Raw genomic sequence first — 14,232 nt, 5'->3', positions numbered from 1 at the left:
GTTTCTGCCTTCCTTGATTGCCTTTGTGTGCTTTTTTCCTCTGACGTTCCTTAAATCTATGTATTTCTCATGGTTGGCATCTAGGTCCTCTCCTCTCCTCTTCTCTTCTCTACACATTACTCACAGGTATTCTCATACACCATGACTTCAATTACCATCAGTGTGCTGACGGCTCACAGATGAGGTCTATATTTTCCATCTAGATCACTCTCTTGAGCTCCAGTCTCATACATCCAACTCTTTCTTGGACATCTCCATTAGGCTGTTCTATGATTTTTTGGATTCGAACCCAAAAGCTTAGACAACAAAAGCAAACATAGGCAAATGGGATTACATCAAACTTAAAACTTCTGCATAGAATAAAGAGACAACATACAGGGAGAAAATATTTGCAAACCATACATCTGATAAGGGGCTAATATTCAAAATATATAAGGAACACAAACCACTTTATAGAAAAAAAACAAATAAACTAATTTAAAGATGGGAAAAATATTTGAATAGACATTTTTCAATATGTGGAAACAATCAAACTCATAGAAGCAGACAGCAGAATTGTGCTTACCAGAGGCTGAATAGTGGGGGAATGGGGAGATGTTGGTCAAAGGGTGCAAAGTCGCAGTTAGGCAGGAGGAGTAAATACCAAGTATTTAAGGCAACAGATATGTTAATTAGCTTGTTTCAATCATTCCAGTGTATACACATATCATAACATCACTCTATAACCTGTAATTATATACAATTATAACTTGTCAAAAAATAAAATATAAATTAAAAATAATAATAAAAAAATTTAAAGACAGGGATTATTTGAATGAGTGTATGGACAAAGGAATGAAGGGGAAGGAGTCCATAAGAAAAAAACTACACCAGAAAAACAATGTAATGAGACCGAATTTATAAATTATTGTAAAATTACATCTATATATACATTTTAAGACAAATTTTGAATATCTTCAATAAAAATAAAAGCCTATTTACATGAGTTTATTTCTTTTATGTAGGGGTAATTTAAAATATTTTCTACAATGAATACATATGTTCCTTATAATAAAAAAAAATTGAAACAGTACTGTAGTGCATTGAATTCTGTCCCCCCAAAACTCACTGAAGCTTGAATTGTGTCCCCCAAGGTTTATGTATTATAAATTTGGCCCCCACTGTGATTATTAAGAGGGTGGGAAATCCTCTTATGGTAATTGAAGGGTGGAGCCTTGAAGAGATGATTGGATTGTAGGACCATGCAGTAGTTAATGGATTAAAAATGGTGGAAAGGGGTGTGGTTCTGAGGGACTTTAAAAGAAAAGGATAGTCTGACTTTCTCTCTCTTGCTTTCTCTCTGCTCTCTCTGTTTCTACCACCTGGCAATGTGAGACCCCTGGGTCACTGCTGTCACCACCAGATGGACTTTGGACTTTCCAGCCTCATAAACTGTAAGCAATAAATTTTGTTTTCTTTATAAATTACCTAGTATACGATAAAATTTTTCATGATAAAATCATGAGAAATGTAAATCCAAAATAAGGCAAGAAGAGAGGTTAAAAAGCAACACAGAATAGAAGGGAGAAAGAGAAAACAAATAGTAACACGATAGATTTAAATCCGACCACCTCAATAATCACATGAAATATAAACATTCCCCCTCTCAAAAAAAGAAGAGATTGTCAGATTGTGTAGAAAACAAAAAAGCACAATCTAACTCTATGTTGTCTATGAGAAACTCTTTAAACAAAGACACAGATAGGTAAAAAGAGTAAGAGGATGGAAAAAGATGTGTCCTATAATCATTAATCAAGAGAGCTGGAGTGGCTATATCAATATTTCAGAACAAGAAATATTACCTGAAATACAAAAAGACATTAATGATAAATGAACCAATTCATTGAGGGCATGACAATTCTAAATATATATGCACCTAATAACAGAAATTCAAAATATGTAAGAGAAAAACTGTTAAAGTAAAAGGATAAATAGACAAACGTATAATTGTAGTTGGAGATTTTAATGCAACTTTCAATGTTTGATAGAACAAGTACACAGAAATTCAAAAGGATATAAATGACCTTAACAGTGTATTGGTCTTAACTGAAATTTATTCAGCACTCCTCTCAGCAAAAACATCGTACACATTCTTCACAAGTATACATGAAACATTGACCAAAATAGACCATATGCTGGACTAGAAAAGAAGTCCCAGCAGATTTATAGGTATTGAAGTTGTATAAATTATGTTCTCTGAGCACAACAAATTAAACTAGAAATCAATAATAGAAATATACCTGGAAAATTCCCTAATATTTCAAAATCAAACACATTTTTAAATAATTCATGAGTCAAATAAGAACTCAAAAGGAAAATCAGAAAGTATTTTGAACTCAACAAAAATAAAAATACAGTAAATACATCAAAATGCATGGATACAGCTAAGGCAGTACTTAGTGAGAAATTTACACCTTGAAATGCTTATATTAAAAAAAGAAAGGTCTCGCATCAATGATTTAAGCTTCCAGCTTTAGAAAATAGAAAAAGACCAAAATTAATCCCAAATTAAACAGAGAAGGAAAATTTAATCACCAAGAAAATTTTAAAATCAACGAAATAGAAAATACAAAAACAATAGAGAACATCAGTGAAATCAAAAACTGGTTCTCTGACAGCATCAGTGAAATTAATAAACCTCTAGCCACATTGATCAAGAAAAAAAGTAGAAGGCACAATGGCCAATATCATTAATAAAAATGAAAGCATCACTAAAGACCCTACTGTTATTAAAAAACAATAAGTGAACATGTGAACATCTTTATGCTAACAAATTTAACAACTTAGGTGATACAGACAGGTTATTTAAAATACACACACTACTCAAAAAGAAATATTTAACTTGAGTACTCTATATTCAAGAAGCTGAATTTTTCGTTAAGAAATTTTTCATACAGAAATATCCAGCTCCAAATGGCTTCACTGTAAAATTCTACCATATACTAAAAGGAGAAATAATACCAATTCTATACAAACTCTTACAATTCCCACTCATTCCATGAAGATAGCATTACCCTAATACTAAGATCAAAGATGTTACAAGAAACAAGATACCAGTATCCCTTAAGAATGGTGAATAAAATATTCTTGACATCTTTTTAACAAATAAAATTCAGTAATGAATGAAAAAGATAATGCATCATGACCAAATATTTAATCTAGGAATGGAAAGCTGAATTAACTTTCAAAAATCAATGTAGGGCAAGGAAGTACGGGCGGGCCGACTGTCACTCCACCACACCCTGGACTCCGGCCCCGGTAAAGTTCCTGTTACTGGGAGGCAGATACCATCTCTGCGACCACCAGTTTGGAAAAAAGCCTAACGAATTTCTGGTTGGGAATAGTGTGGTAGGAGAACCTGCCGGAGAGCAGGCTGCAGGCGGGCACTAGACTCGGTTTATACCGGGGGGATACAAAGGTGAACAAGACCCGAGAAAGATCTACACAGTGCTACAAAGGCACCCAGAGAGACCGGTCGTCTGTGCCTAGCAGAAACCTGGTAGACTTCCTGGGCGAGGCGGTGCTGAGCAGGGTCTTGAAGGCCCAGCTGATAGACGAGGGGTGCAGAAGACACACCCCAGCCCAGCACAGTGCGCACAGAGGGGGGAGACGTGCGGCCAGGGAGGCGGAGACTCAACAGAAACCACACACCCGGTGGGGTCGCCACTGCACGATCTAACAGCCTGGGCCAGAGCACACGGAAGGGGAGAAGTCCTGTACAGGAAGTGAAAGCTCAACAGAGATCACACACCCTGTGGTACGTGATCCACCAGCCCAGCAGAGTCCAAGCTGACCAGAAAGGTGGATCCCCGGAGAAGCCCAAGACCCGAGGCAACCACACACACAAGACACTAGAGGCCAACTGAGCAGTCATGGCGGGAGCCATACCAAATTGGCAACCACAGCAACATCCTAGTTAGTCATTAGTCTCAAACCGGTGGACTGTGAAACCCCCTGCCACAATGAATAAACACCAAAAAAAAGACACCAGAAATACAAATAATCAAGAAAGTACACCACCAAAAGTTAATAAATCTCATACTCCAGATCCTATAGAACAAGAAGCCCTTGAAATAACTGACAAGGAATTTCGAGTGATAATTCTAAGGAAACTGAATGAGATACAAGAAAACTCAGCTAGACATCATGATGAAATGAGGAAAAGTATACAGGATCTGAAAGAGGAAATATACAAGGAAATCAATGTCCTGAAAAAAAATGTAGCAGAACTTGCTGAACTGAAGAAGTTATTCAGCGAAATAAAAAACACAACGGAGAGTTTAACCAGCAGGCTTGTCGAAGTTGAAGAGCGAACCTCTGAACTTGAAGATGGGCTGTTTGAAATACCACAAGCAGACAAAAAGAAAGAAAAAAGAATCAAGGACATGGAAGAAAATCTGAGAGAGATATCAGACAACCTCAAGCGCTCAAATATCCGAGTCATGGGTATTCCAGAAGGGGAGGAAAATGGAGATTCCATTGAAAACATATTCAACAAAATAGTGGCAGAAAACTTCCCAGGTATAGCAAAAATCACAGACCTTCAGATCCAGGAAGCTTAACGATCTCCAAATGTATTCAACCCAAAAAGGCCTTCTCCAAGACATGTCATAGTCAAACTGGCAAAACTCAGAGACAAAGAGAGAATCTTAAAAGCTGCAAGAGAGAAGCGTAAACTCACCTATAAGGGAGCCCCAATCAGGTTAACATCAGACTTTTCATCACAAACCCTAAAAGCTAGAAAGGAATGGGATGATATTTTCAAAATACTAAAAGACAAAGATTGCCAGCCAAGAATACTCTACCCTGCAAGGCTATCCTTCCGAAATAAGGGGCAAATAGTATATTTCTCAGACAAACAAAAACTGCGGGAGTTCACTACCACACGACCACCCTTACAAGAAATCCTCAAGGGAGTACTGGGTTTGGTTCCTGAAAAATAACTACCACTGCCATAAAAACCCAAGAAAAATCTAAACCCGCTAGTACAATAAAAATGGCATTCATGAAGAGAAAACAAGCTAACAAAAACACTATCTACAACCTAAGGAACCAACAAAAAAAGAAACCAAACAGTAAATCAGAAAGCAAGGAACAAAAGACACCTAAGACAACCAAACAACCAATAAAATGCTAGGAATAAATCAACACCTTTCAATAACAACTCTTAATGTTAAAGGCTTAAATTCCCCAATTAAAAGACACAGACTGGCTGACTGGATCAAAAAGCAGGACCCAACTATATGCTGCCTACAAGAGACCCACCTCACCCATAAAGATTCACACAGACTAAGAGTGAAAGGATGGAAAAAGATTTACCATGCAAACAGAAAAGAAAAACGAGCTGGAGTAGCTATTCTTATATCTGACAAAATAGACTTTAAACTAAAAACCATAAAAAGAGACAATGAGGGACACTACTTAATGATAAAAGGACTGATCCATCAAGAAGACATAACAATCATAAATATGTACGCACCCAATGTTGGAGCAGCCAGATTTATAAAACAAACTCTATTAGACCTAAAGAAGGAAATAGACACTAATACCATAATAGCAGGGGACCTGAACACTCCACTGTCAATATTAGACAGATCATCTAGGCAAAGAATCAGTAGAGAAACACAAGATCTAAACAAGACTCTAGACCAATTGGAATTGGCAGATATCTACAGAACATTCCACCCAACAACCTCAGAATATTCATTCTTCTCAGCAGCACATGGATCATTCTCCAGGATAGATCACATATTAGGTCACAAATCAAGTCTCAATAAATTCAAAAAAATTGGAATTATCCCATGTATCTTCTCAGACCACAATGGATTAAAACTAGAAATTAATAACAAACAAAACTCTGGAAACTATACAAACACATGGAAATTAAACAGCATTCTACTTAATGACATATGGGTCCAGGAAGAAATCAAGCAGGAAATCAAAAAGTTTATTGAAACTAATGAAAACAATGATACATCATACCAAAACCTGTGGGATACTGCAAAAGCAGTATTGAGGGGAAAATTTATTGCATTAAATGCTCACTTCAGAAGAATAGAAAGATGGCAAGTGAACAACCTAACACTTCACCTTAAAGAACTAGAAAAACAAGAACAATCCAAACCTAAAGTTAGCAGACGGAAAGAAATCATTAAGATCAGAGCAGAACTGAATGAAATTGAAAACCAAAAAACAATTCAAAAGATCAACGAATCAAAAAGTTGGTTTTTTGAAAAGATAAATAAAATAGACAAACCATTAGCATGGCTAACAAAAAAAAGAAGAGAGAAGACTCAAACAACCAAAATTAGAAATGAAAAAGGCGATATTACAACTGATTCATCTGAAATACAAGGAATCATTCGAGACTACTATAAACAACTATACGCCAACAAATTTGAAAATCTGGAGGAAATGGATAAATTTCTGGACACACACAAGCTCCCAAAACTGAACCGTGAAGACGTAGAAAATTTGAACAGACCAATAACAATAAAGGAGATTGAAGCTGTTATCAGAAGGCTCCCAACAAAGAAAAGCCCAGGACCAGATGGATTCACAGCAGAATTTTACCAAACATTCAAAGAGGAATTGACACCGATTCATTACAAACTATTCCAAAAGATTGAAACGGACGCAAATCTCCCAAACTCATTCTATGAAGCAAACATCATCCTGATACCAAAACCAGGTAAAGATATAACCAAAAAAGAAAACTACAGGCCAATATCCTTGATGAATATAGATGCAAAAATCCTCACTAAAATACTAGCAAACAGAATACAGCAACACATACGAAAAATTATTCATCACGATCAAGTGGGATTCATCCCAGGGATGCAAGGTTGGTTCAACATACGCAAATCAATAAATGTGATACACCATATTAATAAACTCAAACACAAGGACCATATGATCATATCTATAGATGCTGAAAAAGCATTTGATAAAGTTCAGCACTCATTCATGACAAAGACCCTCTATAAGTTAGGTATAGAGGGAAAGTATCTCAACATAATTAAAGCCATATATGCCAAACCCACAGCCAATATCATCCTGAATGGGGAAAAGCTGAAAGCTTTTCCTTTAAGAACAGGAACTAGACAAGGATGCCCACTCTCACCACTCCTATTCAACATAGTGTTGGAAGTACTAGCCAGAGCAATCAGAGAAGAGAAGGAAATAAAGGGCATCCAGATTGGAAAAGATGAAGTCAAACTGTCCCTGTTTGCAGATGACGTGATCCTATATATTGAACAGCCTAAAACCTCTACAAAAAAACTCTTGGAATTGATAAATGATTTCAGCACAGTAGCAGGATACAAAATCAACACACAAAAATCAGTAGTATTTAATTTCTCCAATAGTGAACATGCAGAAGGAGAAATCAAGAAAGCCTGCCCATTTACAATAGCCACCAAAAAAATAAAATACTTAGGAATTGAGTTAACCAAGGATGTGAAAAATCTCTATAATGAGAATTACAAACCACTGCTGAGAGAAATTAGAGAGGATACAAGAAGATGGAAAGATATTCCATGCTCTTGGATTGGAAGAATCAACATTGTGAAAATGTCCATACTACCCAAAGTGATATACAAATTCAACGCAATCCCCATCAAAATTCCAAAGACATTTTTCTCAGAAATGGAAAAAACTATTCAGACATTTATATGGAACAATAAAAGACCACGAATAGCCAAAGCAATGCTCAGCAAAAAAAATAAAGCTGGAGGCATAACACTACCTGACTTTAAGCTATACTACAAAGCTATAATAACCAAAACAGTATGGTACTGGCATAAAAACAGACACACTGACCAATGGAATAGAATAGAGAATCCAGAAATCAACCCACACACTTACTGCCATCTGATCTTTGACAAAGGCACCAAGCCTATTCACTGGGGAAGGGACTGCCTCTTCAGCAAGTGGTGCTGGGATAACTGGATATTGATATGCAGGAGAATGAAACTAGATCCATACCTCTCACCGTATACTAATATCAACTCAAAATGGATTAAGGATTTAAATATACACCCTGAGACAATAAAACTTCTTAAAGAAAACATAGGAGAAACACTTCAGGAAATAGGACTGGGCACAGACTTCATGAATACGACCCCAAAAGCACGGGCAACCAAAGGAAAAATAAACAAATGGGATTATATCAAACTAAAAAGCTTCTGCACAGCAAAAGAAACAATTAAAAGAGTTAAAAGGCAACCAACAGAGTGGGAGAAAATATTTGCAAAATATACATCTGACAAAGGATTCATATCCAGAATTTATAAGGAACTCAAACAACTTTACAAGAAGAAAACAAGCAACCCAATTAAAAAATGGGCAAAAGAGCTAAGTAGGCATTTCTCTAAGGAAGATATCCAAATGGCCAACAGACATATGAAAAAATGCTCAACATCACTCAGCATCCGGGAAATGCAAATCAAAACCACATTGAGATACCATCTAACCCCAGTTAGGATGGCTAAAATCCAAAAGACTATGAACGATAAATGCTGGCGAGGCTGCGGAGAAAAAGGAACTCTCATACATTGTTGGTGGGACTGCAAAATGGTGCAGCCTCTATGGAAAATGGTATGGAGGTTCCTTAAACAATTGCAAATAGATCTACCATATGACCCAGCCATCCCACTGTTGGGAATATACCCAGAGGAATGGAAATCATCAAGTCGAAGGTATACCTGTTCCCCAATGTTCATCGCAGCACTCTTTACAATAGCCAAGAGTTGGAACCAGCCCAAATGCCCATCATCAGATGAGTGGATATGGAAAATGTGGTATATCTACACAATGGAATACTACTCAGCTATAAAAATGAATGAAATACTGCCATTTGCAACAACATGGATGGACCTTGAGAGAATTATATTAAGTGAAACAAGTCAGACACAGAAAGAGAAATACCACATGTTCTCACTTATTGGAGGGAGCTAAAAATTAATATATAAATTCACACACACACTTACACATGTTCTCACTTATTGGAGGGAGCTAAAAATTAATATATAAATTCACACACATACACACACACACACACAAATGGGGGGGGAAGAAGATATAACAACCACAATTATTTGAAGTTGATACGACAAGCAAACAGAAAGGACATTGTTGGGGGGGAGGGAGAAGGGAGGGAGGTTTTGGTGATGGGGAGCAATAATCAGCTACAATGTATATCGACAAAATAAAATTAAAAAAAAAAAAAAAGGCTTTACCCAAACAGTTTCAAAAGTGAAAAAAAATAAATAAATAAAATAAAAATAAAAATAAAAATAAATCAATGTAATTCATCCTATGAATAAAGTAATATATACATATATAATCATCATCTCAATATATTCAGAAAAAGCATCTCAATGCCCATTCGTGATAAAATAAATAAATAAAAATAACTTATCAAACTGGAAATAGAAACTTCCTGAAACTGATAAAAAAAAAATGTATCTACAAAAACCTACTAGAAACAAACATCATCCTTCATGGTGAAGGATAGACGCTTTACCCTTAAGACTGGAACAAGACAAAAATGCCTTCTTTTACTACATCTATTCAACATTGTATTGGTGATGCTAGCTCATTCAATAAAGAAAGATACAAAATAAAATGCTAGCAGATTGGAAAGAAAAAAAAAGAAAAATTTTCTTTATTTGTAGAGTACATGATGGTTTATGTAGAATAAGCCCCAAAAAACTACTAAAACTAATAAGTTAGTTTAGCAAGGCTGTGTATAAGAAGGTCAATATAGAAAAATCAATTGTCTATTCTATATTCCATTGAAATTGAAAATTTTAAAATAGGGTTTTTATGAAAGCATAAACATGTAAAATAATTAGAAATAAGTTAAAGAAAAATTATGCAGGATTTATAAGCTAAAAATGACATAATATTGCTAAGAGAAATTAAAGATCTAAATAAACAGAGTTATACCATAAATTAGAAGACTAATCGTTGTTAAGATACCAATTCTCCTATAATTGATCTATAAATTTAATGTAATCCTATCCAAAATTCTAGCAGACACTTTCTTAAAACCTAGCAAGTTTATTCTAAAATGTATATGAAATGACAAAGGAACTAGCATAGCTCACAATATTGACAAAGAAGAGAAAAGTCATAGGACTTACACTCTCTGATTTTTTTCCTTTTTATTTATTTATTTATTTATTTATTTCTATTTATTGAAACATAATTGATTGTAGAGTACAGCATTGGATATCAATACCTGTGTGTAATATGTGATGCTCAAATCAGTACACTGTCTGATTCCAAAGCTTACTTCCAAGGTACGTTAAACAAAGCAGTGTAGTACTGTGTAAAGATGGACATATAGATCAATAGAATATACTACAAACTTCAGGACAGACCCACACATATAAAGTCAATTGATTTTTAGCAAAGATGCGAAGGCAATTCAATAGGGAAAGATGATATTTTCAAGTAAGAATGTCTGAATGATTGAATATCCAAATGCAAAACAACAAAAAAATGAACCTCAACCTTTACATCGTATCATATATAAAAATCAACTCAAAATGAATCATAGATCTAAATGCAAAAGCTTAAACAAGCTTCAAGAAAAAATAACCATAAAAATCATAAAAATCTTAGTGACTCTGGATTGAGCAAAGATTAAATTTAATAAATTTGACTTTGTTAAAATTAAAACTTTTCCTCCTCAAAGGCACTGTTAGGAAAATGAAAGGGCAATCATAGATGGGAGAAAATAGTCACATTGCATGTATCTGACAAAATATTTGCATCTAGAATATATCAAGAATTCTTACAATGCAATAATGAGAAGACAAATAACCTGACTAAAAAAGGGCAAGATTACACTTCACAAAATAAGGTATACAAATGGCAAATAAATATGTGAAAATATGCCTATTTTTCATCTTCATAGAGGTGCAAACTAAAACTGTGTTACACACTCCTTAGAACAGCTGGAATTAAAAGGCTTGACAATTCCGATTATTAATAAGTATATGAAATAACTGGAGCTCTCTTTCACTGCTAGTGAGAATGGACACTGGAAAACAGTGGCAATTTCTTAAAAAGTTACACATATTTTAACCACATATCCAGAAATGCCAAGATATTTTTCCAAGAGATATGGAAACATTACTTTGCACTTGTATTCAAAAAGCAGATTTATTTATAATAGCCCCAAATTGGAAAGAATCAAAATTTCCATCAACATTGGAATGGCTGAACAAGTTGTGGTATATACATACAATGAAATACAACTCAACAATAAAAAGAAATGAACTACCAATAAAAGCAATAATGCGATATCAAGAACATTTGGCTAAGTGAAAGAAAAGACTACATGCTGTATGATTGCATTCATGTAAAATTCTAAAAAATCTAGACGGTAGTGAAAGAAAGCAGGTCAGTAGTTGCCAGGAACCAGGAGTCAGGGAGAGGGAATTGCCTTTAAAGGAGCATAAAGGAATTTTTGAAGGTGATGAAAATGTTTTATATCATGATAACTATGGAGGTTACACAATTACCAAAACAACAAATTTTTCACTTAAAAACAGTGAATTTTTTGTGTGTATGAAGTACATTTAATAATGCTGGTTTTTAAAAGAGTACAGAAGAGAATGATCACAGCCCCTGATTTGTCAATGGAAATTTCTTAAACTATGAAAATGTTATCTTTTGCTAATTAATGAGTTACGTATAATCTGACACATAGCATGATAATGAAACTGTTCAAAATACAGATTATTCTAAAGAACCATGGTAACCACTCCAAATGTTGTTGAGACTGTAAAGTAGCTACGCTCCTCGTATACTGCTGAAGAACTGTAAATTGGTACAACTTCCTTGGAAAACTCCTTTTCACTGTCTTTTTAACCCTGATCATATACATACCTTGTGTACATATCCATTAAAAGTAGCTGGTTGGCTCAGTTGGTTAAAGGTCTGTGTGATAACACCAAGGTCAAGGGTTCAGATCCCCGTACTGGCCAGCCACCACAAAAAAAAAAAAAAAAAAAAAAAGTTTTAAAAATAAAGTTGTTTGTCCATCAAATATATAAAAATTTCATATATGCTTTAGCCATAGTACCCCCAAATTGGAAACTAATTAAATGTCCAAAAACAAAACATGGAGAAGTAAATTATAGTATATTCACCAAATGGAATGCTATTCAACAATTAAAAAATAAACTACTGCTACCCACAACAACACAGATGAATTTCATAGGCATCATGTTTAGAAAAAATAGGGGGGATTGGCCAGAAACTGGTAAATGGCCACAAAAAATGATTATATCGTGTAATGTTGAACATACTTATCCTGATTTGAGCATCACATAATGCACACGTTATGGATATTCAATGCTGTACCTCTCAGATATGTACACTCAATTATGTTTCAATAAAAAAGAAAAAAACATGTTTAGAAAAAATAAATAAAAGTCAGACCCAAAATTTCATTCAAATTAAGTTAAGAGTAGGCAAAATTAATCTAAGCTGGTAGAAATCAGAATGGTGTTATCTTTGATGAGGAGTATCGTCTAGAAAAGGGCAGGGGAGAGACTTCTGGAGAGATGGAAATATTCTATCTTGATGTGGGTGGTGGTAACATGGCTATATACACATCTCTGTAAAAATCCATTGAATTGCACACTTAAAATTGGTGAACTTTACAAAACTTATACCACAATTTTAAATTTTATGGAAGTTTAAGTCATGTTTTAAAAATGTATGAAAAATGTATCTAAATGTAAATGAAGATTAAAATATCATGTTATATTGTAGCCTTAGTATACTAAATACTGTTCTTGTTCTGTGGATAAGGGGCTGGGGCGGGGAAAGGATGATTTTAGAATATTGTTTGTAAAAATCCCTGTGGAGGGTTTTAGGAAATTGGCAGGATCAGATAAGATAAGCCTTCAAGTCATACAAGAAAAAGCAAGCTCTCAGTTTATTTAATCAAAATGCCAACACGTCTTTCTTACTCTTCCAGTGGTTATTTCTTCCTAGTTTCCCATCAGGGTTGACAGTGGGCAGACCGGGCATGACTGAAAGTCAGCAGGTTACACTTTAACCCTCCTGTGCCTCTGAGTAATGGGGGAGTCAGTTACTCTCTCTGTGATTTCGGATTCCCAAATTATAAAAATATTATTAATTGCAGTAATAAAAATAGCTCCTGTCTCCTGAATATCTATTATGGGCTGAGTGCTGTGCTGGCCACTTTCCACACAGTATCTGCAACCTCGTATGGTAGGCCTTATTATTGAGAGGCAATATAAGAGTGTGTTTTCTGGCATCAGAACACCTGAGTTGAAAACCTGGCTCTGTTTCTTTCCAGCTGCATAAACTTGGGCCTCAGACTCTTCATCTGTAAAATGGGAATAGAAAAATTACCTTCTTCCCAGAATTGTTGCTTCGATTAAACAGATTAATATATACAAAGCATTGATAATTGTCTGGCATACAATAAGGACTATAAAAGTATTTGCTAAGTAGTTCTGATGTAAATCATTTCAAAAATGAGAAAATGTGAACCCGCAGAGGCAGTAGCATACCAAGAATGAGACAGTGACAGTGGTACCCACCAGGTGCAGACAATGAGTGGGTGCATTGTCTGCTGGGAAGTTTTTCAAGTAAAAATAAATAAATAAATAAATAAAACTTTTTATTCACGCTCCAGCAACTTAGAACAATGTCAGAGATAAAATACTCTCCTGGGCCAACTGCTTCCCTGTGCTGCCCACTATGGACCTCCCTGCATCAAATAAAACAACTTACTCAAGGCCATACAACTGCAGGTGATAGAGTTGAGATTCAAACCCACATTCATCAAATTTCAAAGAATATACTGACTAAATCTCCTTTCAGTGCCATTCCTGATCTTAAAATACATATCTTAGAATTCCTATCTGCCATATATAGTATCCATGCCTTCACCTTTGAAATATTTTTACTCAAGAAATAAATAGTAATATCTAACATGTACTGGGTTCCATTCTAGCTACTAGGGACCCAGCAGTACACAAGACAATATCTTTGCTCTTTTAGAACTTATATTCTAGTAAAGTGAAACAGAAAACAAGTAAGAAAACAAATACAAACATATTATTTTTAGACAACAATAAGTAATTGAGGAAATAAACCAGGCTGATGAGCTGGGGTTGTACTACCCAATACAGTCAT

The sequence above is a fragment of the Cynocephalus volans genome, chromosome 15 (genome assembly GCF_027409185.1).
Source record: "Cynocephalus volans isolate mCynVol1 chromosome 15, mCynVol1.pri, whole genome shotgun sequence".
NCBI lineage: Eukaryota > Metazoa > Chordata > Mammalia > Dermoptera > Cynocephalidae > Cynocephalus > Cynocephalus volans.
The sequence above is the reverse complement of the archived record's forward strand: the minus strand, read 5'-3'. Positions refer to the sequence as shown.